The sequence below is a fragment of the Clarias gariepinus genome, chromosome 18 (assembly GCF_024256425.1).
Source record: "Clarias gariepinus isolate MV-2021 ecotype Netherlands chromosome 18, CGAR_prim_01v2, whole genome shotgun sequence".
Lineage (NCBI taxonomy): Eukaryota > Metazoa > Chordata > Actinopteri > Siluriformes > Clariidae > Clarias > Clarias gariepinus.
In genome coordinates this window covers 222974-248655 of record NC_071117.1, presented here as the reverse complement: position 1 = coordinate 248655, position 25682 = coordinate 222974, and the positions used below count along the sequence as shown (strand labels likewise).

At 41.8% G+C, this 25682-nt stretch overlaps 2 pseudogenes; both read left to right on the top strand.

The window, feature by feature from the left end:
• Positions 1–32: 32 nt before the first annotated feature.
• LOC128506927 (uncharacterized) lies at positions 33–11575 on the top strand (annotated as a pseudogene).
• Positions 11576–11631: 56 nt separating this feature from the next.
• LOC128506926 (uncharacterized) lies at positions 11632–24218 on the top strand (annotated as a pseudogene).
• The last annotated feature ends 1464 nt before the right edge of the window (positions 24219–25682 follow it).

Genomic DNA, 25682 nt, shown 5'->3' with positions numbered 1-25682 from the left:
CTTACACATATCTGAAGTCCTGTCTAGTTTGGATGTCGGAGTATCGGTACACATCGGTAGAGATCTTTCTTTGATTATTTTTCTCCAGGCTGTGATGTTGTTTGGTGCAGTGGCCAGTGCCAGTGATAATCCAGAAGAGTGAGTTACAATCACACACACACACACACACACACACACACACACACACACACACACACACACACAAAGGTTTTCTCACTTAAATCACATGGTTAAATACCATTGGGTGAGCAAGGCAGATAATGCTTACTGCAAGTTTCTGATGCAGCGCAGTAAAATGTGTTTTCCTTCATCAGTGTGTGTATATCTGTGTGTGCATATGTGTGTTCCCCCCACAGTCTGTCAGTATCAGTACTACAAGGGTTCTCCTGTAGCACAGTCCAGACTCTTCCACTGCAGAAAACCCAAGACCTAGTGAGAGCCTGTAGACCACGTGCAGGCAGAGACAAGGTCCTCCTGAAAGAGGCTCAGGTACATACACTCATACACTGTATTTGTTTACATTCTGCACATGGTCTGGAACAGCGCAATAAGTTGAGACTTAAACCTTCGAGGCTACATGAGATCCTGCACAAACTCGTTGTGTTCTGTGTTTCAGCTGGTCTGCATGTACAACTTTGTAAAAGATGATCCATCTTTTAGCTTTACTGATGTCCCCTCTGATTTGCTTCTGTACTACAGGTATGTAAGACAGTCACATACACATGTAGCAGGTCGTTGATGCGTACTGTATATATTGAATAACGTACTGTATAAGGGAAGAAGACAGCTTTACTTCTTTTGATTACTCCTCTGTGTACCAAAACGCACACTTCCCCTGCATTCAAACGTAAACATTTCAAGCATCACAGAATATGGTCATATCTTCTCTCTAATGCGTGTCTTTGTTTTGTAGCTATGAGAATATACAGAAGGAGAACTGCCAGTCATATTTCACTGCCCTGGGCCGTGCAGATTTTTCCATTCTTTCCTCTGTCCTTGACAAACAGACCATCCTGTTCAACGCTGCAAAGGACTGCCTGGTAAAAGATACACAGTAACATGTTCATAGACCAACACACTCAATATTAACACATTATTGTTATGTCAAGAAGACAAACTGGATAGGAACTCCACTGCCATCTCTCCTTAACATATCCATGCTTCACTGGTATGTCACCTGGATCAGCCAACAATTAACAACAACTTTCCATTCTCCATCCTATTTCCAGCTGTTCTCACTTCATCATTACTAATGCCCTGAATTTCCAACTCCTCTTCATCCACCCTTCTCTCTCTGGGGCATCCAACACACTCTCGTTTTTACTTCCTCAATTTTTTTTTTGCAGAGCTCAGTTCATCTGGCCAATTAGTAAAAATTCTAGCTTACTTCTTATTCCTGTTTGTCGAACCGCTTCCACATCTGAGGCATCTGTCTCACGTCTTCTCTGAATTTTACACAACAGTCTTCTTCTTTTGGCTTCCACCATTATAATCTATCTTTCCCTTATGGTTTGTGAAACTGTAGGATATATCTGGTGTGAGTCTGACCAGGGATCAGGTGGCGATGCTGGGGAATATGGCTTGCACACTGGACGCCTCCTACATCCAGAACTCTGACCCTCTCATTTTGGAGAACCTAAAGAACTGTGGAGATCTATCTGACTCCCAGATAACTGCTGTACTGTCACTGCTCCTCAGTGGAAACACTGCTTATGGGTAAGACAGAGCTTGAAGAAAACAACTTTTCTGAACCTTCGTTACAATACATTTTTTAAATGAATCATTTTTGTATTATACTGTACATGAATAAGATCTCACAAACATTGATATTTTAATCAGCAATCCGTCAACGTGGAACGAGCAGACAGTGCATCAACTTGGCATCCTGGCTGTCTACTTCACATCAGACCTCTGCGACAAACTTAGCTTTGTATGTAAACATGTTCAGTTTTCATTTGGTGAAAAATGCTTCATTTGTTTATGGAATGTTAGATAAGTTTTACTCATTTACCCTACTGTCTGTGCTTATTGTTGCAGAATGTAAAGAGGGAGATCCTGTCAGTCCTGAGAGAGCAGAAGATCCCGATCAAGATCCTAAGGACATTCTTTACGAAATGCAACTCAGAAGATGCAACAGGTAACAGTATTCACAGTGTAAAGCACACTGAGATAGAGAGATATAGTTTCAGATTCTCTCCGTCCGTGACTGACTTCCTGTTCTGTGTGTAACAGTGAGCGACATCTCAGCGGTGACGATTTCAGATCCGTCGTTCCCTTTCGGCTTTAATTCCACCCAGTTTGATCTGTATCTGGACATCTCCGTCCTGCAGTACAACCTGGCAGCCATCACTGAGAAAGTGGTGGACATCAGCCTCCAGACTGTCATTCTGAAAAAGTTAAACCAGGTCAGCAGCACTGAATGCTGGAGTCTTTCACACTACAGGAAACAAGAGATTGTTTGTGTCATTTCAGTTATAGGATTCTGACCTTCCTGACAGAGTTGGGTTAAATGTGATATTGGGAGCTTGTTTGTTGTCCAAGTGTACTTCTGCCAAAACTGGGTTGTTTTGCATTGAGAGTTGAAATTTTGTCTTTGCGTGTATGTTGCATTTCCCCAATTTGGATAGTGTGTGTTAATTGCTGATTTTGTGTCCATATGTAGATTTACCCATCAGGCCTTGATGATGGTGTGCTGCAGCTTCTGGGCTCCACTTCTCGTGTGGCCACTACAGATGACATCAGCAAGTGGAACATTAACATGATTGACACACTCTACTCTTTAATGGACCCGAACAATGGACCCTGGGACCCACACATGGTAAAGTGTGTGTGTGTGTGTGTGTGTGTGTGTGTGAGAGAGAGAGAGAGAGAGAGGATCTGTGATCCTACAGATCCTCATTTTCAGTGCTCAGACACTGATGTGCTTGCTACAAGAATAATGTTTGTGTGTTTTGTAGAGTCAAGCACTGATTATGAGGTATTTGAGCACGGAGGATCACTATCTGGAAAGTGCGGAAATTAACGCAATCGGTTCCAACATCTGTACTTTAAACGTCAGTGTACTGCAAACCATCACTGCTGAGAGCCTAAAGTAAGTACACCCTCGTAGGCACACCCTTCCATAAACATTGATGAACAAATGAAAGAAATTTAAGAATAAAATGAGTACAGTAGTTTTCACCTAGATTTTTTCATTATGCAGGACGGTCCTGTCTCCAGATCTGTCGTCATGTTCTATTGAACAAAAATCTGTTCTGTACATCATCGCCAACTCTTCATTCAGCAATGAACACAGCAATACCCTGACATTCTACCAACTCATAAGACCTTACTTGGGTAAAGCACACATCCACATTACAGACAGTATTACAGACAAGCAAAGACATGAATTAGTTTTTTTTTTTTTTTAACAGCAGTATTGGAAATGAATTGAAAGAATTCACATGAATGCACACACACACACACACACAAAGAACTGGATTCTTTAAGAATTTTTTCTATCTATGTGTGTGTAGGTGGAGCTCCTCTGGAGGATATACAAGCTCTTTCTACCCAGAATATCATCATGGACATCAACACATTCATCAGTCTAAACCCTGCTGTTCTCAAGGTATAAAACATAAAATGAACAGAGGTTTGAGTTATTATACAGAGGTATCTTGGCATATACTGTAAATTGTATACATTCTGGAGGCGAGTTCTTAAGGTAAAATTAAGTATTTTCCCATTGCAAATAACGGAAATGCAAATAATCCATTCCAGCCACCAAAAATGTACCAATATTCCCAATTTGGTCATATTTTTGCATCTAAAAACAAGCAGAAAATTTAAAAAAGACATTGAAATAAAACCAAATATGAAATGAATAGACAATAAATCTCAGTTACTCTTAATTTTGTAATTTCTTTTGGCACCAGCTGCTTCAAAAGCAAAACTAAAAGTGGTTCCCTTTTCTTCTTACTGCCATGCCTGCTAACATTCTTCGGGAGCGTGGTGCTATGTATTTATTAAATCCTGCACAAAATGCAATAAACCAACAAAAAAAAAATGTGTGAACTTGCTTCACTTGGTTTTCCACTGATGCAAACAAGTTTGGAACGGCTCTCCGAAGTGCGCACAATGTAGCAGGCCCCCGATTCAGCTCGGTTCGGCTCGGTTCGGCTCGGTTCGGTCTCTCTTATGCCGAAAATGCTTGTTGTGCCGAGGCAAATTTCCTGCAAAAGTTTAGTTCTTAGGGCGAAAATACATGAGGCGGGGTGTTCGTATGCTGAGATACCACTGTATAAAGAAAGACTGTGGAGTAACTTGATGATGAACTGTTTTTGTGTGTGCCAGATGCTGAATGTGAGCACAGTAAGGGGTCTAATGGGGGTAAACATTGCGGAACTGCAGCTGTTTGAGAACTCATCAGTGGTTCAGTCCTGGGTGTCACAACAGAACCAGTCTGATCTGAATACACTGAATCTTGGCATCATCAACCACAACCCTTGTTTTGGTGTAGACAGGTGGGCAGTTTTACAGTATCAAGTGAAAAAGAATAAACTTTGTAGAAAATGTTTAAGTACAGTAGGTATGTACTATAATTCTTTTTCTCCACCCAGTCAACAACTTCATGGCGAGATTGCATCCGGAAATGTTTCTGCAGTGCTGTGCAATTTCAGCATTCCTGACTATGCCTGCTCATCAGTGAGTTCTCTAACAATAGAAATCACCTCTGCTCACGCTCAGTCCTGTTGTGTACAAAAGAAATTTTCTGTTTCCTTTCTTTCAAGGCTGTTGTTCTAACCTCTGATGATCTGGCCACACTGCTCACATGTGAACTATCAAGCAGCGTGATCTACTCCAAAGAAGCTTGGAGACGTTTCTTCCAGAATTTTGCTGGACCTTTGGATGAAGCATTGGACAGGTTTTCCATCATGGTATGACCATGTTATCGGTGCTGTGGTCAAAATGTACATTTGTGTCAAACAGTGCACTGAAGTTTATTCTCTTCCCTGTAGAACATCAGCAGCATTCAGTCTGACCCAAATATACTTGATGCCATCGGGGAGGTGATAATCAGTAACTTCAACACAGAACAGCTGATGAATGTCACATTTATCAGCAAGTGGTTCCAGGTCAGGCTAAGACCATTTTTGTCATCAGTGTCCACACACTTTCTCTCCAGCCTCAGTTCCAAGAACTTCAACTGCAAGAGCTACCAAGTTGTGTAAGGATGGACAGGGGAATTTCAGACTGCCACATGTGTACTTTAGGCCATGAATATGAAGTAATTCATGACAAAACCTGTTTTGTTTTCCTAAAACCTAGGGTGGAAGCTCTCAGTAGTCTAGAACCTCTCATGAATGAGGATCAGAAGCATTCAGTCTTCACTACCTTGATCTTTCCCTTTCTGTCAAGAGTTGACCTGCCAGGTACGTAGGCTACTTTAAAGTGCCCTTAAACAGAAAGGTGACAGTCCCAACCATGGTTAAATTAAGATAATTGACTACCTAAAGAAAATGCCCCAAGAGCCATTAAGGAATGTTTTGATGAATGTATCTAATGGTCTCTGATCATTTTAGATCCTGGCTGTGTTTCCGACACTTCTGGCAGCAATGACTGGCTTGAAAATAACCTGAGGATTTTCTCCGTTTATGCCTCCTTGGAGGATCTCAGAATTCTGAACGCGAATTTCTCCAGCGTGAGTAACATCACAGTTGCAGTAACTGCTCGTTTCTCTTGAGGTCGCAGTTCAATTCAATTCAAATCAATTTTATTTGTATAGCACTTTCAACAATTGTCATTGTCGCAAAGCAGCTTGACACAGTCAAAGGAATTATTAAATTCTGTATGGAATGTAAGTGTGCATGAATCAAGATGAGCAGATTGTCCCTGGTAAGCAAGCCGCGGGCGACAGTGGCAAGGAACAATCTCCCTGAGATGGTAAAAGGAAGAAACCTTGAGAGGAACCAGACTCAACAGGGAACCCATCCTCATTTGGGTGAAACAGAAAGCAGGAAGTGATCTGCATTTATACATTGTGTTAGATGGCAGGCAGTTCAGCTATAACAGTTGATGTTAATTGATGTAAATATGGAGTCCAGGTAGTTATTAGAGACAATTGCAATCTTGAACTATCGAGCAACCGCAGCCAAGTCAAGTCCTCAGAGAAACAGCTGTCAACAGCAGTTGAGACCAGAACCGTCTTTATGGTAGAGTGAAACCATCCCCAGACACCGGACGCTTTCCAAAGAGACACACAGGGCATCCATGCGATGAGATCTCCAACCAGAAGCGGGGCACCAGGATGGGTCAGACAGGTCCGAAGGGCAGAGGGAGTCTGGAACACTGGCAGCTCAGGAACGACATGTGTAGCTTAACAGAGAGAGAAAAGAGAGAGAGGGGGAGAGAGAGGGGGGGGAGAACAAAAGAGGGGAGAGCAGAAGAGGAGAGATAACAGTTAGGTATGGTCGCAGTCACATAATGTATAATTCGATTGTATATTTAGTGTAGAGTGCAAGCAGAGACTCCGGCAGGACTAACTATAACAGGATAACTAAAAGGGAGAGCCAGAAGGAAACACAGACATGAGGGCTCCCTGAGATGTAAAGGAAACAATCATTCTAGCTGAATGCGGTCCTGTGACTAGAACTTCTGTCTTATCAGGATTAAGCAGAAAGACATTAATTAGCATCCAATCTCTTATGTCCTGAGCACACATTGCACAAATTTAGTAAGCTGATTTTTCTCATCTGGTTTTGCTGAGACATATAACTGTGTGTCGTCAGCCTAACAATGAAAACTAATACCATGTTTACGGATTATGTTGCCAAGAGGAAGCATGTATAGGGAAAAAAGCAGTGGGCCTAAAACCGAACCTTGTGGAACATCAAATTTCACTTGAGAGCATGCAGAATAATCACCATTTAAGTTTACATACTGATAACAATTGGTCAAATAGGATCTGAGCCAGGAGAGGGCTGTACTCTTAATTCCTACTACATTTTCCAATCTGTGAAGAAGAATCCCATGATCAATGGTGTCAAACGCTGCACTGAGGTCGAGTAAAACAAGCATAGTTACACAACCCTGATCAGAGGCCAATAGGAGGTCATTTACTACTTTAACGAGTGCTGCTTCTATGCTGTGATGAGGCCTTAATCCTGACTGATAAGCAGTTGAGTATAGTAGTAAAAGATGGTCTCTGGATTTTGTTTGGGAGAATCGCTGCATCACTGTCCCTTTGCTTTCCATGTTTGTTTTCATCCTTCACACTCCTGCCATCGGAAAAAAGTTACTGAAGCATTCGGGTACACACGTCCAGGCTGTACGTCCGCCTCAGATCAACTCAACTACCTCAAAACATTGGGACTGGACTGATTAATCAACACAACCGCAAACGGATTGATCGACCAAACTATTGTACACACCAACTTGTAAATGTGCTTTTGCACAATATTCATTACTTGATCTTTTTTGCACTAACTATTTTATTCCTTGCTGCTACTTACGGAACGTTTACTTTTTACCGTTTCTCCTCGCACTACCTCAACTCATTACCTCAACACCACAGAGTATTGTAATGTCATGTTTGTCGCACTGGCACTTTGTCGCTCTTGTTTGCACATTTGCACGTGCACTTTATGTTGTCTCTTCTTTGTAAAAACTTAGATAGTTCCCAGCTAGTCAGCTAAATAGGTCTCTTAGTTAGCTAGTTAGTTTTCCTGTTAATTTATGTTGTAAATTTATGTTGAATGTAGGACCTTGGTCCTGGACAAATGTTGTTTCGTTTCACTGTGTACTAACTTTATATGGTTGAAGTGACAATAAAGCCGACTTGACTTGACTTGACTTGACTTGACCTGGTGTGAACAGAATGTGTGACATGCATATTTTGTCCGGCAGGGGGCAGTATTAGGCTTGCTGTCCAGTGAGCAGAAGGCACAGTTCATCTTGCAGCCAGATTCAGGAGTGTTGGGAAATGAGTCTGTGTTTAGAGAGGTGTTCAGCAATATGGTGGCATCTTTAGATCTAATCCAACTTGGCAGCTTCTTCACAGCCTTCAACCAGACTTCAAAACAAGTGAGGATCTCTGTAGTCCACATCCAGGACACATTTTCTTTTGGATGCCACACATTTATTTTGTGCACAAGAATTATTAAAGTCCACATGTGTTCAGGCTGTTTACCCATATTGCTGTGTGTTTACAGATGAACTCGAGCATTTCTACAGCAATTTCCGAAATCATCCTTAATGTGACACTTTTGAATCTGGCACCAGACTTCCAAAGTTTCAGCCCAGAAGAATTTGCCCTGTGGTTCCAGACCTACCTTTCCTTCTTTCTTCCTGTGATTGGTCCAAACACCCTGTCAGTCATCCCCATGAACATCAGCGGTGACTCCTACAGAGAGATGTGAGCTCCTCAACATGCACACACAGATCTATTCTATCTATTTTATTTGCAATTCATCATGATTTTTCTGTTGTTGTGTTCACAGAGTGATAGGACTTGATAATGTGTACAGTCACCTCACCAATACACAGTCCAACACTGTCTTCAATCACACACTAGACTATCTCCAGTACCAGTCGAGTCAAGGTGTGTGTGTGTGTGTGTGTGTGTGTGTGTGTGTGTGTGTGTGTGTGTTTGTTTGTTTTAAGTATGCATGCTCCAGCTTGTGTATTTGCTGACTTCGGCTATTTCTGTGTGCGGGCAGTGATCAGGAGATGCAATTGAATGTCATGCATTCACTGGTCTGGTGTTATCAGTCTAAAGTCTTTGTAGACATTTATTTATTCATGCATTTATTTTATTTGTGGCATATTTTGCTTCGCAGGCCTGAGATATTACAGCAGTGGGAGCTTCTTCATGTTCCTGAACCAGTTCTTCCGCAGTTTTGGATTCCCTAACCTGAAGGATTTCCTGTCTCTGATCCCAGCTGATCGACAGGCAGAGGTATCTCTGATCTATCGTACCGGTCCGATTGGTTAATTGCTCAGTAAAAGTTTTACGTTGCTGTCAGTAAGTTGCCCAAGTCCCCCTATGTAATGAGTGCATTGTCTCTGATCTGTGTCCTTAAGATTTTGGACTCCATCTCTGTGGAAGAACTCAGTGAGTTCTTGAACAGGCCAGATGCAGTCACTGATGGGGCTGAGCTCTGCACGCTCCTCAACAACTACAATATGACCAATCAGTACCTAGAAAGGGTATACCAGGCGTTATTTTATCCCCGTTTTAGTCCATGTGGATTTCCTGCCTTTATTTACTCTTGATTGACCTGATTGATGGCGCAATCCATGTTTCTCTCTACAGGAACCCGTTTTGTCCTCAGCTTTGGCCAGCCTCACGTTGGCCTGTGTCTGGCCTCAGGCTCTCAGGGCCTCTTCTCCAGCGGATGTAGAACAGTGGTTTGATTTCACACTGGTTAACTACCTTTCCTACCTCACCTTCCAACTCATCAGCTCCACCCAGCTCAGTGAGGCCTCCTGTCTATCATACAGGAAACTGTAAGTCTTTGTTGGATGAAGCATTACATAAGGATCTCAGCATCAACACTTCCCCCTGTCTGTTGGCTAAAATACTCTTGTAAAACCTGTATTAACGTGACCTCTGTTTATGTGTGTCTCATCAGGGTGTCTGTCCTTGGAAAAAACTACAACTTTTCTGCGACTAATTTTGCTCCAGCTGATGTGTACAGCTCTATAAGAGCATATCTGACCAACAATGGTAAGCATAATTAGAATAAGAATAATCTCTCTTTTGTCTCTCTGTACTGAATGGTACTGAACACTCATTTCTTATATTTGTGGGCCTCATAACTATAGCATAACTATGTGAATGTGTATGATGCAGATGGCAGGCCCCGCTGCTTTAACTCCTCAGATCCTCTTCTGAACTCCACTGCATGGTTTGCTGACAACATTGGATTCTTTATCACTTTCATCAGTCTCTCTGATCTGCATTCATTCCTATCAGGAAACATGGTAACATACACACACACAACCTCACACACCCATACCTAGATATCTGTAGGTATTCATGTTGGACATTTAGACATTTATACAAGTGATTGCTTCGGATCATCTTCATATACGGTATCTGTAAACTGTATTAAACAACACACACCCATTTTGTGTGTGTTTGGTATTGTGTCCTTCAGACAAGTGTGTTGCTGGAGAACTCAGAAAATCTTCAGCTGTTCAACAACTCTGGAATATCAGCCATAGTCCTCGAATACTACACAACAGAGTTATACACCCAGAATCCTGACTTCAGCCCACTCAGGTAACACACTACACTCAACACTACACACCAAGCTACTTAATTGATTTGTTTCTCTGTGCTGGCATTTATGAAAGTTGGTTTGTGTTCTCATAGATTGCCAGCTGGACTGCTGTGTCATTCTCCATCGTCCATGTTTGATGATCTTGGAGATTCAGATGTCCAGACCATCCTGAGGAGCATCAACAACTACTGCACAGCAATTACTCCAGAGGTGATGAATCAATAAGACCCTGTCCGTTCACCAGTCAATTATTCCGTAGTAGCGTGACTGACCTATAATTCTCTTCTCCCTTCAGGTCACAGCTGTGCTGGTGGCAAAGGTCCCCAACATATCTGCGTCCACCATTCAATCTTTGGGCAGCCAGTGTGTGGGCCTGACTGTGGGCCAGATAAGCTCCGCCCCCTCCAATGCTATAATCAGCTCTCTATCCACACTCAGTAACATCAGTGGCTGGGACCAGGGCCAAGTGAACGCCCTCATCCAGAGCATCATTAATGCAGGCTTTAATGTAAGTGTACACTGCACACCTGGCAGCAATGTCGATCTACGTTACTGAAAGCAAGACCATGTATATTTACAGCGATTTCCACCTGTACATAACACAATTCTCTTGCTGTTCAAACATTTACCATCTCCTCCCTTATTGCATTTAAAAACCAAAAAAGTAAGGCTCTGTTTTTGTTTTTGGTTTGCCTCACAGGTCAGCAGTGCCTCCTCTCTGGTGTCCCTGGGAACACTCATCAGTGGTGTTCCTTCTGCAACCATCTCCAACATCCCATATTCTGAGATTGTGTCTCTATCCCAGAATCCAACATTCATCAATAACATTCTATCAGCTCCAACTGTTCTGCAAGAGACATTCGTCCAGAAGGTATGCGCTCTTTCTCTTTTCCTATTCACCATGGATGTTTTACAGACATCTTGAAGTCCTGTCCAAACTGCAGAGAGATGGGGAAGCATGTAGAACTTAAACAGTCTGGGTAGACTATCAGAAAATGCCGACAATATTAAAGATTAATTCAATTTCCAGCAAATATAGTTTTAGACAAGACTGAAAAAAATGTAAAGAAACTGAAATATTGAAAAAAAATGTAACGGTCTTCGACACTGTCTTCCAGATAATCTCTGTAGACCAAACTGAAGCGATAGCGAATGTTCCAGGGGGACTGGTGATGTATATCCCACTTGTTCTACTGACATCTCTGAGCTCTGAAGACATTTCACTCATCAACACCCAGAGCTGGAGTCATAAACAGGTAACTGAACAGACCCACATTGCTGGAGACATGTCAATCCCTATAGAGTAACACAGTATGACTGTGATCACAGCTCTTACACATATCTGAAGTCCTGTCTAGTTTGGATGTCGGAGTATCGGTACACATCGGTAGAGATCTTTCTTTGATTATTTTTCTCCAGGCTGTGATGTTGTTTGGTGCAGTGGCCAGTGCCAGTGATAATCCAGAAGAGTGAGTTACAATCACACACACACACACACACACACACACACACACACACACACACACACAAAGGTTTTTTCACTTAAATCACATGGTTAAATACCATTGGGTGAGCAAGGGAGATAATGCTTACTGCAAGTTTCTGATGCAGCGCAGTAAAATGTGTTTTCCTTCATCAGTTTGTGTATATCTGTGTGTGACTATGTGTGTTCCCCCCACAGTCTGTCAGTATCAGTACTACAAGGGTTCTCCTGTAGCGCAGTCCAGACTCTTCCACTGCAGAAAACCCAAGACCTAGTGAGAGCCTGTAGACCACGTGCAGGCAGAGACAAGGTCCTCCTGGAAGAGGCTCAGGTACATACACTCATACACTGTATTTGTTTACATTCTGCACATGGTCTGGAACAGCGCAATAAGTTGAGACTTAAACCTTCGAGGCTACATGAGATCCCGCACAAACTCGTTGTGTTCTGTGTTTCAGCTGGTCTGCATGTACAACTTTGTAAAAGATGATCCATCTTTTAGCTTTACTGATGTCCCCTCTGATTTGCTTCTGTACTACAGGTATGTAAGACAGTCACATACACATGTAGCAGGTCGTTGATGCGTACTGTATATATTGAATAACGTACTGTATAAGGGAAGAAGACAGCTTTACTTCTTTTGATTACTCCTCTGTGTACCAAAACGCACACTTCCCCTGCATTCAAACGTAAACATTTCAAGCATCACAGAATATGGTCATATCTTCTCTCTAATGCGTGTCTTTGTTTTGTAGCTATGAGAATATACAGAAGGAGACCTGCCAGTCATATTTCACTGCCCTGGGCCGTGCAGATTTTTCCATTCTTTCCTCTGTCCTTGACAAACAGACCATCCTGTTCAACGCTGCAAAGGACTGCCTGGTAAAAGATACACAGTAACATGTTCATAGACCAACACACTCAATATTAACACATTATTGTTATGTAAAGAAGACAAACTGGATAGGAACTCCACTGCCATCTCTCCTTAACATATCCATGCTTCACTGGTATGTCACCTGGATCAGCCAACAATTAACAACAACTTTCCATTCTCCATCCTATTTCCAGCTGTTTTCACTTCATCATTACTAATGCCCTGAATTTCCAACCCCGCTTCATCCACCCTTCTCTCTCTGGGGCATCCAACACACTCTCGTTTTTACTTCCTCAATTTTTTTTTTGCAGAGCTCAGTTCATCTGGCCAATTAGTAGAAATTCTAGCTTACTTCTTATTCCTGTTTGTCGAACCGCTTCCACATCTGAGGCATCTGTCTCACGTCTTCTCTGAATTTTACACAACAGTCTTCTTCTTTTGGCTTCCACCATTATAATCTATCTTTCCCTTATGGTTTGTAAATCTGTAGGATATATCTGGTGTGAGTCTGACCAGGGATCAGGTGGCGATGCTGGGGAATATGGCTTGCACACTGGACGCCTCCTACATCCAGAACTCTGACCCTCTCATTTTGGAGAACCTAAAGAACTGTGGAGATCTATCTGACTCCCAGATAACTGCTGTACTGTCACTGCTCCTCAGTGGAAACACTGCTTATGGGTAAGACAGAGCTTGAAGAAAACAACTTTTCTGAACCTTCGTTACAATACATTTTTTAAATGAATCATTTTTGTATTATACTGTACATGAATAAGATCTCACAAACATTGATATTTTAATCAGCAATCCGTCAACGTGGAACGAGCAGACAGTGCATCAACTTGGCATCCTGGCTGTCTACTTCACATCAGACCTCTGCGACAAACTTAGCTTTGTATGTAAACATGTTCAGTTTTCATTTGGTGAAAAATGCTTCATTTGTTTATGGAATGTTAGATAAGTTTTACTCATTTACCCTACTGTCTGTGCTTATTGTTGCAGAATGTAAAGAGGGAGATCCTGTCAGTCCTGAGAGAGCAGAAGATCCCGATCAAGATCCTAAGGACATTCTTTACGAAATGCAACTCAGAAGATGCAACAGGTAACAGTATTCACAGTGTAAAGCACACTGATATAGAGAGATATAGTTTCAGATTCTCTCCGTCCGTGACTGACTTCCTGTTCTGTGTGTAACAGTGAGCGACATCTCAGCGGTGACGATTTCAGATCCGTCGTTCCCTTTCGGCTTTAATTCCACCCAGTTTGATCTGTATCTGGACATCTCCGTCCTGCAGTACAACCTGGCAGCCATCACTGAGAAAGTGGTGGACATCAGCCTCCAGACTGTCATTCTGAAAAAGTTAAACCAGGTCAGCAGCACTGAATGCTGGAGTCTTTCACACTACAGGAAACAAGAGATTGTTTGTGTCATTTCAGTTATAGGATTCTGACCTTTCTGACAGAGTTGGGTTAAATGTGATATTGGGAGCTTGTTTGTTGTCCAAGTGTACTTCTGCCAAAACTGGGTTGTTTTTGCATTGAGAGTTGAAATTTTGTCTTTGCGTGTATGTTGCATTTCCCCAATTTGGATAGTGTGTGTTAATTGCTGATTTTGTGTCCATATGTAGATTTACCCATCAGGCCTTGATGATGGTGTGCTGCAGCTTTTGGGCTCCACGTCTCGTGTGGCCACTACAGATGACATCAGCAAGTGGAACATTAACATGATTGACACACTCTACTCTTTAATGGACCCGAACAATGGACCCTGGGACCCACACATGGTAAAGTGTGTGTGTGTGTGTGTGTGTGTGTGTGTGTGTGTGTGTGAGAGAGAGAGAGGATCTGTGATCCTACAGATCCTCATTTTCAGTGCTCAGACACTGATGTGCTTGCTACAAGAATAATGTTTGTGTGTTTTGTAGAGTCAAGCACTGATTATGAGGTATTTGAGCACGGAGGCTCACTATCTGGAAAGTGCGGAAATTAACGCAATCGGTTCCAACATCTGTACTTTAAACGTCAGTGTACTGCAAACCATCACTGCTGAGAGCCTAAAGTAAGTACACCCTCGTAGGCACACCCTTCCATAAACATTGATGAACAAATGAAAGAAATTTGAAAATAAAATGAGTACAGTAGTTCTCACCTAGATTTTTTCATTATGCAGGACGGTCCTGTCTCCAGATCTGTCGTCATGTTCTATTGAACAAAAATCTGTTCTGTACATCATCGCCAACTCTTCATTCAGCAATGAACACAGCAATACCCTGACATTCTACCAACTCATAAGACCTTACTTGGGTAAAGCACACATCCACATTACAGACAGTATTACAGACAAGCAAAGACATGAATTAGTTTTTTTTTTTTTTAAACAGCAGTATTGGAAATGAATTTAAAGAATTCACATGAATGCACACACACACACACACACACACACACACACACACAAAGAACTGGATTCTTTAAGAATTTTTTCTATCTATGTGTGTGTAGGTGGAGCTCCTCTGGAGGATATACAAGCTCTTTCTACCCAGAATATCATCATGGACATCAACACATTCATCAGTCTAAACCCTGCTGTTCTCAAGGTATAAAACATAAAATGAACAGAGGTTTGAGTTATTATACAGAGGTATCTTGGCATATACTGTAAATTTTATACATTCTGGAGGCGAGTTCTTAAGGTAAAATTAAGTATTTTTCCATTGCAAATAACGGAAATGCAAATAATCCATTCCAGCCACCAAAAATGTACCAATATTCCCAATTTGGTCATATTTTTGCATCTAAAAACAAGCAGAAAATTTAAAAAAGACATTGAAATAAAACCAAATATGAAATGAATAGACAATAAATCTCAGTTAATCTTAATTTTGTAATTTCTTTTGGCACCAGCTGCTTCAAAAACAAAACTGAAAGTGGTTCCCTTTTCTTCTTACTGCCATTCCTGCTAACATTCTTCGGGAGCGTGGTGCTATGTATTTATTAAATCCTGCAAAAAATGCAATAAACTAGGGCTGCAACTAACGATTATTTTGATAATCGATTAGTTGGGCGATTATGTTTTCGATTAATCGATTAATCGGATAAAACCTAACCGCTTCTTTAATTTGATATTTCGCTTATAACTATTAAAAAAAAATAATCAGGGTGTTATTTATGTATAAAAATAAACTTTTAAAAATGCAAAAGCCACATAAAGAGTTTAATAATCTTTAATTTTGACATTTTAAACCTTAAATGAAATGTAGTATATAATATATACAGTGTATATATATACTCAACAAGAATATAAACGCAACACCTTTGTTTCTGCTCCGATTTTTCATGAGATGGACTTAAAGATCTAAAATTAATTCCAGATACACAATATTCCCATTTCTCTCAAACATTGTTCACAAATCAGTCTAAATGTGTGATAGTGAGCGCTTCTGCTTTGCTGAGATAATCCATCCCACCTCACAGGTGTGCCACATCAAGATGCTGATCTGACATCATGAGTAGTGCACAGGTGTACCTTATACTGCCCACAATAAAAGGCCACCCTGAAATGTTGGAGAGAAATGGTAATATTGTGTAACTGGAATGAATTTTAGATCTTTAAGTCCATCTCATGAAAAATCGGAGCAGAAACAAAGGTGTTGCGTTTATATTTTTGTTGAGTGTATATAGTTTAAAAAATACACTGATATATTCAATTGATAAGATATAAACAGCTAAAATAATGTAATTTTGTATAATAAAATGATGTATGCATAAGTAAAACCACAGTAAATTACAAGTTAACTTTGTAGTGGACTATAAAAAAACTGTAGAAATGCAAAAATCTAATAGTCACAAATATACTGTTATTTGCATCGCTGAAAACCACAACAATCACTAAATGTAATATTCAGTTATTTGCAACGTGTAAATTAAACTAATCCGAAGTAGCGCCATTTAACTAATCACTATTGCTCATGAGGTGATTGCGCAATGTGATGCTAGCGAGTAGCACGTCAACAGATCGAGCGCGACTGTCCCGAAGTTAGCAACTTTTACACGATGAGATAGTTTTTACTGACCCTGCTGACGTTTCGCCATCCGTAACACCAACATGTTTTCTTTTTAAGGGTTCGTGCATGACATGCCGTGAAAGCTCTGTCTTGCATAGCGTGCAGGTTACCGTCTTCTTACAGGCGTTTAATGTAAATCGCTCCCATACCTTGGAGGACACGGGGCGCGCGCTTTTTCCTGCAGACGCTTCTGTAACCTCCATTGCGCGAGCGGCTGTGTATCTGTGCTTCTTGTGGTCACGCGCCTCAGTGACGTAAGCAGCCCAACTAATCGATAACGGCATTCGTTGACAACGAATTTCATTATCGATAATTATCGATTTTATCGATTAGTTGTTGCAGCCCTACAATAAACCAACAAAAAAAAAATGTGTGAACTTGCTTCGCTTGGTTTTCCACTGATGCAAACAAGTTTGGAACGGCTCTCTGAAGTGCGCACAATGTAGCAGGCCCCCGATTCAGCTCGGTTCGGCTCGGTTCGGTCTCTTTTATGCCGAAAATGCTTGTTGTGCCGAGGCAAATTTCCTGCAAAATGTTTAGTTCTTAGGGCGAAAATACATGAGGCGGGGTGTTCGTATGCTAAGATATCACTGTATAAAGAAAGACTGTGGAGTAACTTGATGATGAACTGTTTTTGTGTGTGCCAGATGCTGAATGTGAGCACAGTAAGGGGTCTAATGGGGGTAAACATTGCGGAACTGCAGCTGTTTGAGAACTCATCAGTGGTTCAGTCCTGGGTGTCACAACAGAACCAGTCTGATCTGAATACACTGAATCTTGGCATCATCAACCACAACCCTTGTTTTGGTGTAGACAGGTGGGCAGTTTTACAGTATCAAGTGAAAAAGAATAAACTTTGTAGAAAATGTTTAAGTACAGTAGGTATGTACTATAATTCTTTTTCTCCACCCAGTCAACAACTTCATGGCGAGATTGCATCCGGAAATGTTTCTGCAGTGCTGTGCAATTTCAGCATTCCTGACTATGCCTGCTCATCAGTGAGTTCTCTAACAATAGAAATCACCTCTGCTCACGCTCAGTCCTGTTGTGTACAAAAGAAATTTTCTGTTTCCTTTCTTTCAAGGCTGTTGTTCTAACCTCTGATGATCTGGCCACACTGCTCACATGTGAACTATCAAGCAGCGTGATCTACTCCAAAGAAGCTTGGAGACGTTTCTTCCAGAATTTTGCTGGACCTTTGGATGAAGCATTGGACAGGTTTTCCATCATGGTATGACCATGTTATCGGTGCTGTGGTCAAAATGTACATTTGTGTCAAACAGTGCACTGAAGTTTATTCTCTTCCCTGTAGAACATCAGCAGCATTCAGTCTGACCCAAATATACTTGATGCCATCGGGGAGGTGATAATCAGTAACTTCAACACAGAACAGCTGATGAATGTCACATTTATCAGCAAGTGGTTCCAGGTCAGGCTAAGACCATTTTTGTCATCAGTGTCCACACACTTTCTCTCCAGCCTCAGTTCCAAGAACTTCAACTGCAAGAGCTACCAAGTTGTGTAAGGATGGACAGGGGAATTTCAGACTGCCACATGTGTACTTTAGGCCATGAATATGAAGTAATTCATGACAAAACCTGTTTTGTTTTCCTAAAAACTAGGGTGGAAGCTCTCAGTAGTCTAGAACCTTTCATGAATGAGGATCAGAAGCATTCAGTCTTCACTACCTTGATCTTTCCCTTTCTGTCAAGAGTTGACCTGCCAGGTACGTAGGCTACTTTAAAGTGCCCTTAAAAAGAAAGGTGACAGTCCCAACCATGGATAAATTAAGATAATTGACTACCTAAAGAAAATGTCCCAAGAGCCATTAAGGAATGTTTTGATGAATGTATCTAATGGTCTCTGATCATTTTAGATCCTGGCTGTGTTTCCGACACTTCTGGCAGCAATGACTGGCTTAAAAATAACCTGAGGATTTTCTCCGTTTATGCCTCCTTGGAGGATCTCAGAATTCTGAACGCGAATTTCTCCAGCGTGAGTAACATCACAGTTGCAGTAACTGCTCGTTTCTCTTGAGGTCGCAGTTCAATTCAATTCAAATCAATTTTATTTGTATAGCACTTTCAACAATTGTCATTGTCGCAAAGCAGCTTGACACAATCAAAGGAATTATTAAATTCTGTATGGAATGTAAGTGTGCATGAATCAAGATGAGCAGATTGTCCCTGGTAAGCAAGCCGTGGGCGACAGTGGCAAGGAACAATCTCCCTAAGGTTGGTAAAAGGAAGAAACCTTGAGAGGAACCAGACTCAACAGGGAACCCATCCTCATTTGGGTGAAACAGAAAGCAGGAAGTGATCTGCATTTATACATTGTGTTAGATGGCAGGCAGTTCAGCTATAACAGTTGATGTTAATTGATGTAAATATGGAGTCCAGGTAGTTATTAGAGACAATTGCAATCTTGAACTATCGAGCAACCGCAGCCAAGTCAAGTCCTCAGAGAAACAGCTGTCAACAGCAGTTGAGACCAGAACCGTCTTTATGGTAGAGTGAAACCATCCCCAGACACCGGACGCTTTCCAAAGAGACACACAGGGCATCCATGCGACGAGATCTCCAACCAGAAGTGGGGCACCAGGATGGGTCAGACAGGTCCGAAGGGCAGAGGGAGTCTGGAACACTGGCAGCTCAGGAACGACATGTGTAGCTTAACAGAGAGAGAAATGGGAGAGAGAGGGGGAGAGAGAGAAGAGAGAGAGGGGGGGGAGAACAAAAGAGGGGAGAGCAGAAGAGGAGAGATAACAGTTAGGTATGGTCGCAGTCACATAATGTATAATTCGATTGTATATTTAGTGTAGAGTGCAAGCAGAGACTCCGGCAGGACTAACTATAACAGGATAACTAAAAGGGAGAGCCAGAAGGAAACACAGACATGAGGGCTCCCTGAGATGTAAAGGAAACAATCATTCTAGCTGAATGCGGTCCTGTGACTAGAACTTCTGTCTTATCAGGATTAAGCAGAAAGACATTAATTAGCATCCAATCTCTTATGTCCTGAGCACACATTGCACAAATTTAGTAAGCTGATTTTTCTCATCTGGTTTTGCTGAGACATATAACTGTGTGTCGTCAGCCTAACAATGAAAACTAATACCATGTTTACGGATTATGTTGCCAAGAGGAAGCATGTATAGGGAAAAAAGCAGTGGGCCTAAAACCGAACCTTGTGGAACATCAAATTCCACTTGAGAGCATGCAGAATAATCACCATTTAAGTTTACATACTGATAACAATTGGTCAAATAGGATCTGAGCCAGGAGAGGGCTGTACTCTTAATTCCTACTACATTTTCCAATCTGTGAAGAAGAATCCCATGATCAATGGTGTCAAACGCTGCACTGAGGTCGAGTAAAACAAGCATAGTTACACAACCCTGATCAGAGGCCAATAGGAGGTCATTTACTACTTTAACGAGTGCTGCTTCTATGCTGTGATGAGGCCTAAATCCTGACTGATAAGCAGTTGAGTATAGTAGTAAAAGATGGTCTCTGGATTTTGTTTGGGAGAATCGCTGCATCACTGTCCCTTTGCTTTCCATGTTTGTTTTCATCCTTCACACTCCTGCCATCGGGGAGAAAGTTACCGAAGCATTCGGGTACACACGTCCAGACTGTACGTCCGCCTCAGATCAACTCAGCTACCTCAAAACATTGGGACTGGACTGATTAATCAACACAACCGCAAACGGATTGATCTCCACTACCAAACTATTGTACAAACCAACTTGTAAATGTGCTTTTGCACAATATTCATTACTTGATCTTTTTTGCACTAACTATTTTATTCCTTGCTGCTACTTACGGAACGTTTACTTTTTACCGTTTCTCCTCGCACTACCTCAACTCATTACCTCAACACCACAGAGTATTGTAATGTCATGTTTGTCGCACTGGCACTTTGTCGCTCTTGTTTGCACATTTGCACGTGCACTTTATGTTGTCTCTTCTTTGTAAAAACTTAGATAGTTCCCAGCTAGTCAGCTAAATAGGTCTCTTAGTTAGCTAGTTAGTTTTCCTGTTAATTTATGTTGTAAATTTATGTTGAATGTAGGACCTTGGTCCTGGACCAATGTTGTTTCGTTTCACTGTGTACTAACTTTATATGGTTGAAGTGACAATAAAGCCGACTTGACTTGACTTGACTTGACCTGGTGTGAACAGAATGTGTGACATGCATATTTTGTCCTGCAGGTGGCAGTATTAGGCTTGCTGTCCAGTGAGCAGAAGGCACAGTTCATCTTGCAGCCAGATTCAGGAGTGTTGGGAAATGAGTCTGTGTTTAGAGAGGTGTTCAGCAATATGGTGGCATCTTTAGATCTAATCCAACTTGGCAGCTTCTTCACAGCCTTCAACCAGACTTCAAAACAAGTGAGGATCTCTGTAGTCCACATCCAGGACACATTTTCTTTTGGATGCCACACATTTATTTTGTGCACAAGAATTATTAAAGTCCACATGTGTTCAGGCTGTTTACCCATATTGCTGTGTGTTTACAGATGAACTCGAGCATTTCTACAGCAATTTCCGAAATCATCCTTAATGTGACACTTTTGAATCTGGCACCAGACTTCCAAAGTTTCAGCCCAGAAGAATTTGCCCTGTGGTTCCAGACCTACCTTTCCTTCTTTCTTCCTGTGATTGGTCCAAACACCCTGTCAGTCATCCCCATGAACATCAGCGGTGACTCCTACAGAGAGATGTGAGCTCCTCCTCAACATGCACACACAGATCTATTCTATCTATTTTATTTGCAATTCATCATGATTTTTCTGTTGTTGTTTTCACAGAGTGATAGGACTTGATAATGTGTACAGTCACCTCACCAATACACAGTCCAACACTGTCTTCAATCACACACTAGACTATCTCCAGTACCAGTCGAGTCAAGGTGTGTGTGTGTGTGTGTGTGTGTGTGTGTGTGTGTGTGTGTGTGTGTGTTTGTTTGTTTGTTTTAAGTATGCATGCTCCAGCTTGTGTATTTGCTGACTTCGGCTATTTCTGTGTGCGGGCAGTGATCAGGAGATGCAATTGAATGTCATGCATTCACTGGTCTGGTGTTATCAGTCTAAAGTCTTTGTAGACATTTATTTATTCATGCATTTATTTTATTTGTGGCATATTTTGCTTCGCAGGCCTGAGATATTACAGCAGTGGGAGCTTCTTCATGTTCCTGAACCAGTTCTTCCGCAGTTTTGGATTCCCTAACCTGAAGGATTTCCTGTCTCTGATCCCAGCTGATCGACAGGCAGAGGTATCTCTGATCTATCGTACCGGTCCGATTGGTTAATTGCTCAGTAAAAGTTTTACGTTGCTGTCAGTAAGTTGCCCAAGTCCCCCTATGTAATGAGTGCATTGTCTCTGATCTGTGTCCTTAAGATTTTGGACTCCATCTCTGTGGAAGAACTTAGTGAGTTCTTGAACAGGCCAGATGCAGTTACTGATGGGGCTGAGCTCTGCACGCTCCTCAACAACTACAATATGACCAATCAGTACCTAGAAAGGGTATACCAGGGGTTATTTTATCCCCGTTTTAGTCCATGTGGATTTCCTGCCTTTATTTACTCTTGATTGACCTGATTGATGGAGCAATCCATGTTTCTCTCTACAGGAACCCGTTTTGTCCTCAGCTTTGGCCAGCCTCACGTTGGCCTGTGTCTGGCCTCAGGCTCTCAGGGCCTCTTCTCCAGCGGATGTAGAACAGTGGTTTGATGTCACACTGGTTAACTACCTTCCCTACCTCACCTTCCAACTCATCAGCTCCACCCAGCTCAGTGAGGCCTCCTGTCTATCATACAGGAAACTGTAAGTCTTTGTTGGATGTAGCATTACATAAGGATCTCAGCATCAACACTTCCCTCTGTCTGTTGGCTAAAATACTCTTGTAAAACCTGTATTAACGTGACCTCTGTTCATGTGTGTCTCATCAGGGTGTCTGTCCTCGGAAAAAACTACAACTTTTCTGCGACTAATTTTGCTCCAGCTGATGTGTACAGCTCTATAAGAGCATATCTGACCAACAATGGTAAGCATAATTAGAATAAGAATAATCTCTCTTTTGTCTCTCTGTACTGAATGGTACTGAACACTCATTTCTTATATTTGTGGGCCTCATAACTATAGCATAACTATGTGAATGTGTATGATGCAGATGGCAGGCCCCGCTGCTTTAACTCCTCAGATCCTCTTCTGAACTCCACTGCATGGTTTGCTGACAACATTGGATTCTTTATCACTTTCATCAGTCTCTCTGATCTGCATTCATTCCTATCAGGAAACATGGTAACATACACACACACAACCTCACACACCCATACCTAGATATCTGTAGGTATTCATGTTGGACATTTAGACATTTATACAAGTGATTGCTTCGGATCATCTTCATATACGGTATCTGTAAACTGTATTAAACAACACACACCCATTTTGTGTGTGTTTGGTATTGTGTCCTTCAGACAAGTGTGTTGCTGGAGAACTCAGAAAATCTTCAGCTGTTCAACAACTCTGGAATATCAGCCATCGTCCTCAAATACTACACAACAGAGTTATACACCCAGAATCCTGACTTCAGCCCACTCAGGTAACACACTACACTCAACACTACACACCAAGCTACTTATTTGACTTGTTTCTCTGTGCTGGCATTTATGAAAGTTGGTTTGTGTTCTCATAGATTGCCAGCTGGACTGCTGTGTCATTCTCCATCGTCCATGTTTGATGATCTTGGAGATTCAGATGTCCAGACCATCCTGAGGAGCATCAACAACTACTGCACAGCAATTACTCCAGAGGTGATGAATCAATAAGACCCTGTCCGTTCACCAGTCAATTATTCCGTAGTAGCGTGACTGACCTATAATTCTCTTCTCCCTTCAGGTCACAGCTGTGCTGGTGGCAAAGGTCCCCAACATATCTGCGTCCACCATTCAATCTTTGGGCAGCCAGTGTGTGGGCCTGACTGTGGGCCAGATAAGCTCCGCCCCCTCCAATGCTATAATCAGCTCTCTATCCACACTCAGTAACATCAGTGGCTGGGACCAGGGCCAAGTGAACGCCCTCATCCAGAGCATCATTAATGCAGGCTTTAATGTAAGTGTACACTGCACACCTGGCAGCAATGTCGATCTACGTTACTGAAAGCAAGACCATGTATATTTACAGCGATTTCCACCTGTACATAACACAATTCTCTTGCTGTTCAAACATTTACCATCTCCTCCCTTATTGCATTTAAAAAACAAAAAAGTAAGGCTCTGTTTTTGTTTTTGGTTTGCCTCACAGGTCAGCAGTGCCTCCTCTCTGGTGTCCCTGGGAACACTCATCAGTGGTGTTCCTTCTGCAACCATCTCCAACATCCCATATTCTGAGATTGTGTCTCTATCCCAGAATCCAACATTCATCAATAACATTCTATCAGCTCCAACTGTTCTGCAAGAGACATTCGTCCAGAAGGTATGCGCTCTTTCTCTTTTCCTATTCACCATGGATGTTTTACAGACATCTTGAAGTCCTGTCCAAACTGCAGAGAGATGGGGAATCATGTAGAACTTAAACAGTCTGGGGAGACTATCAGAAAATGCCGACAATATTAAAGATTAATTAAATTTCCAGCAAATGTAGTTTTAGACAAGACTGAAAAAAATGTAAAGAAACTGAAATATTGAAAAAAAATTTAAAGGTCTTCGACACTGTCTTCCAGATAATCTCTGTAGACCAAACTGAAGCGATAGCGAATGTTCCAGGGGGACTGGTGATGTATATCCCACTTGTTCTACTGACATCTCTGAGCTCTGAAGACGTTTCACTCATCAACACCCAGAGCTGGAGCCATGAACAGGTAACTGAACAGACCCACATTACTGGAGACATGTCAATCCCTATAGAGTAACACAGTATGACTGTGATCACAGCTCTTACACATATCCGAAGTCCTGTCTAGTTTGGATGTCGGAGTATCGGTACACATCGGTAGAGATCTTTCTTTGATTATTTTTCTCCAGGCTGTGATGTTGTTTGGTGCAGTGGCCAGTGCCAGTGATAATCCAGAAGAGTAAGTTACAATCACACACACACACACACACACAAAGATTTTCTCACTTAAATCACATGGTTAAATACCATTGGGTGAGCAAGGCAGATATTGCTTACTGCAAGTTTCTGATGCAGCGCAGTAAAATGTGTTTTCCTTCATCAGTGTGTGTATATCTGTGTGTGCATATGTGTGTTCCCCCCACAGTCTGTCAGTATCAGTACTACAAGGGTTCTCCTGTAGCACAGTCCAGACTCTTCCACTGCAGAAAACCCAAGACCTAGTGAGAGCCTGTAGACCACGTGCAGGCAGAGACAAGGTCCTCCTGAAAGAGGCTCAGGTACATACACTCATACACTGTATTTGTTTACATTCTGCACATGGTCTGGAACAGCGCAATAAGTTGAGACTTAAACCTTCGAGGCTACATGAGATCCCGCACAAACTCGTTGTGTTCTGTGTTTCAGCTGGTCTGCATGTACAACTTTGTAAAAGATGATCCATCTTTTAGCTTTACTGATGTCCCCTCTGATTTGCTTCTGTACTACAGGTATGTAAGACAGTCACATACACATGTAGCAGGTCGTTAATGCGTACTGTATATATTGAATAACGTACTGTATAAGGGAAGAAGACAGATTTACTTCTTTTGATTACTCCTTTGTGCACCAAAACGCACACTTCCCCTGCATTCAAACGTAAACATTTCAAGCATCAGAGAATATGGTCATATCTTCTCTCTAATGCGTGTCTTTGTTTTGTAGCTATGAGAATATACAGAAGGAGAACTGCCAGTCATATTTCACTGCCCTGGGCCGTGCAGATTTTTCCATTCTTTCCTCTGTCCTTGACAAACAGACCATCCTGTTCAACGCTGCAAAGGACTGCCTGGTAAAAGATACACAGTAACATGTTCATAGACCAACACACTCAATATTAAC